The 4,114-nt window shown below is 29.8% G+C and overlaps 1 long non-coding RNA gene across 1 annotated transcript; it reads left to right on the plus strand.

Annotated features, from left to right (window-relative positions):
- Positions 1 to 1,378: 1,378 nt before the first annotated feature.
- On the plus strand, positions 1,379 to 3,142 carry LOC140666644 (uncharacterized). The gene is made up of 5 exons (XR_012046800.1): positions 1,379 to 1,396; positions 1,480 to 1,574; positions 1,709 to 2,024; positions 2,103 to 2,302; positions 2,388 to 3,142. It is a non-coding gene; the product is annotated as an uncharacterized lncRNA (long non-coding RNA).
- Positions 3,143 to 4,114: the final 972 nt, after the last annotated feature.

The following is a 4,114-nucleotide window of genomic DNA, read 5'->3' on the forward strand; positions in this document are numbered from 1 at the left end:
GTCAATCGCGGTATGCGGATATCGTTTGTTCTACGTTCTTTATTCCGCTTTCATTTCTCAATCGCTCTCATTATTAATTATTTATTATTACTGGTTATAGTTGATTAATTATTTCATATTAATTGGTTATAGTCTATCGGGCTATAACAAAATTAATAAGAGAATATAAAACTAAAAGATAATAGAGATTCCTTTAAACATGTAAAAAGAAGTTTATTAAATTAAGAGGAAATACTAAAAGAAGTAGGCATAAATAACTCAAACACAAATAAATGCGCCAAAAAAAGAAAAAAAACTTCAGAATTAATTCAACAATTTAATGAGGAATATATTAATTATGATATACTTTCTACAAGCTATTTATAGGAAATAGAAACAAAAACACCGGTAAAATTTAATTTTTTTAATATTGTTAAAATTTTAATCAATTAAATTTTAATTTTTATTAGACTCTCCAATTCTATTTAGATTCATCATAATATTGCCTTTAATGAAAAAAGACCTCTACCAATTATATACAATTTATCTGATTCTGAGAAAGACGATTTCATCTTTGAACCTTTGAATAAATCTACATCTTCTACATCTACATTAAACAAAGTTACTTTGGAAACTCTACATGAAAGTATATAATATATCTATAAAGTAGAATGACAATTCAATTTATATCGGATTATTTTATTTTCAAAACACTTTCTTTCCTTTTATTTTACCACTTCTTGTTGTAATTTCAATTCCCATACAGCACGAATCTTTCAGTTACACTGTAGCTATATTGCAGCAATATTGTAATATTACACCAATTACACCAAAATTCAACCAATTGAATTCCTTATGCATGTGTTTATAAACCAATCAGTTTCCTTATGTATGTGCATTATGCGTAAGGCCGGGTCTACAAAAGCTGTAGTAAGCTGGAGTCACACGACGTATGTTTTTCTGTATGATTTTCTTGTATGCTAGCTTGTACGCTGTACGCTGCTTGATTTGTTGTATGGAGCGCTGTATGAAGACGTCAAACGTATAAATAGTGTTTTATAGCATATAACATATCAACATGTCAATGTATAATATGGATGAACAGCAACTTTTGTATTTAAATGAAATTTTGCGACGACAAAGAATGGTTGCATTTGCTTCCACTCTTTATTGATTTATTAATATTATTATTTATTAATCTTTAATCCACGACATATTGACATATAGGTTACTAAAATGACATTTGACATATTAACACCTCAACGAAGATTGCGTTGAATTTCCGACACGCTGATTGGTGTATGCAAGGAAGCAAGCATGAAATAATGTACGAAATAATGCACCGGAGTAAACACAGAAATCATACTAACTAGTCTATCGCGCTCAATGCACTGAGACCGGGTCTACAATAGCTATAGTAAGCCTTAAGTCGTAAGAAATGAACCAATCATATTCATTATTCTCCTGTATAGTTAATTGTAATTGGTTAATTTCTTACAGCTTAAGGCCCAGTTCGACAGTGGCCAGTTAGCTTAACTAGTAGTTAAGTAGTGATGCCAACCCACTGAAACGAAATTCGATAAGCTATTTACAAGGTTAGATTTTGACAAGTTGCATTTTCGCAAAATATTAAATAAAATATTGAAAATATATACACATATACATGGACGTAAGAAATATATTTCTTACGTCCATGCACATATATATTGACAACTAAATTAATTTCCAGCTTCGTTCTCATTACGATACCTCATCGCATAACAAAAATGGATATCAAAACAAACCGTACACGAGCACCAAATTTTTGTCAAGATGAAAAATTGGTACTTATATCATTAATAAAAAATATAAATTAAAAATAGAAAATAAGCGGACTGATGTGAGTATTAGAGACAAAGAAGAGGCTTGGCTGAAGATATTGGACAAGTATAATCAACAAAACAGTTGCCCTCGCGAATTAGGAAACATAAAAAACTTCTGGATCAATGCTAAGAAAGTCGCCAGGAAGTTGTATGCAAAAAATAAAAGGGAAACATATCTCACAGGTAATTTAATTAACATTCAATTATTTGGGCACTTTTAATCATGAGCAAGAATTAATTTTTATCATATATATTTGTTAGGTGGTGGATCCTCAAATATTGTGACTGATGTTGTGGCTGATGTCATTCACGAAATAATTGGGCCATCCATCGATGGACTGATCAATCCGTTTGATTCTGACAAGCACATTTCGAATGATGAAGGAACACCATCAACTATAGTAAATCTACTAGATGATGATATGGAGAATGATGATCCAAATTATATAAATGTTTTCCAGGTTTGTCAATATCATACAATCTTTTTGTTTATTGTTGTTTTACATAAAGAACCTTACATTATTTTAATGATACAAAAATTGTCAGCATTTAGTGAAAAGTGGAGAATTGAAGAGTTGGGCAGAATATAATCCTCAAAAATTGAAAACAATTATTAGTCTGCCGCTTTCCAATGCAAAAAAAGATATCCAGTGTAAATATAAGCCTCCAAAAACAATCGAGTCAAAAAAAGTTCCAACAATGAAGAAACATTGAATCTTATGGAGACAAAAACAGAACTAGCAAAGTTAATGATGAAGAACATTAAAGCCAAGCAGCGAATTGAAACAAAAATACTTTTAAAAAAACTTGAAAAAGAGCAACTTGCAGTTAAATTACTCAAAATAAAATTTAGAAAAGCAAATAGAGGAGAGCCTGTTTCTTCCAATTCAGATAGTGTGTTGTCATCTGAATCTTCAGAAGAGATTCTTTAATCTACATGTACATATGAGGCTTGTTTTCTATTCCTGCATTGATGAACTAGTGCACACTGGTGCAATAAGTTAGAATGAAATAAGTATATTTTGTCTCACTGAAACTTCATCAGTGCAGAAATAAAAAACAAGCCTATGAACAAACAAAGAAGACGTACTGGTTATCGATCATGTAACTTTTCTGTTAGAGTGAAAACGTGAAAAGTGAAAATTTATCAGTGATTCCGCTTGCGTGATTGGCGGAATCACTGATAAATTTTCACTTTTCATGTTTTCACTCTAACAAAAAAGTTATATAATCGATACTGATGATGATAATAGAAATTAATTTGTTTCTTTTTTTGTTTATGATATTAATTTAAAGGAAACAAAGCAATACGTTTGTGTTAATATATATATATATATATATATATATATATATATATATATATATTTATATATATATTTAATGCGTTAATATATTTATTATTGGATTTATAATTTAGTACGTATTCTATGGCAATAATTGTGGGCTGTGTCAATATAGAAACGTTAAAACGATGTGGTTGTGATATTAATGATGCATTAAGTTATTTTATTTTTTTATTGTCATTGATTACGCATATATATTTATTTTTAGATTCATAATATAGTATTTCATGACAATTGTGAGCTGTGTTGATAGAAATATAAAACAAAGTTTTGTCATTGCGTATTTAGTTTTAAGAAATATGAACTGTGTTAATAGAAATATTAAATCTATGATTGAATAAATATAAAAATGTTTCAATATAGGAATATTAAATAAATCCATTGTGTAATAAATAAACAATCTCTTTTATTGTATAAAAAGTTATATGATTGATGTACCCTGTACTCCAGAACCAGATGATGCAAATCGACAGATTTTCCATATGATTTTGCGTTTCCGTTTATTGTTCATTATAATAAGCTGCAAAATTATCAATACGTCATTTCACAATATCTTTAATTTACATTAAACAAAAATAGAAATAAAAATATATATTTATGATCAATTGTATAGTATGATTACCTCTGAAAATAATTGTCTATCATATGTTGTCTCGCATCATCCCTTTCGCCATGCAAATCTATATTGCGAATCTGTGGTATCTCATCGTATACGACTCCATTGATCAGTGAATCCGGCGGCCTAGCTTGCCTTGCGATGTTATGTAGTACCGCGGTCGCTACAATTACTGCTAATGTTCGTTCAACAGTAAAGAAACGAGAACCGATGTTGAGTACGGCAAATTTTCGACTCCATACGCCGAATGTGCGTTCTACTACACACCGTGTGCGAATTTGAGCTTCATTCCCCGGTAAAAAATTTGTTATGTA

This window comes from Anoplolepis gracilipes, chromosome 6 (assembly GCF_047496725.1).
Source record: "Anoplolepis gracilipes chromosome 6, ASM4749672v1, whole genome shotgun sequence".
NCBI lineage: Eukaryota > Metazoa > Arthropoda > Insecta > Hymenoptera > Formicidae > Anoplolepis > Anoplolepis gracilipes.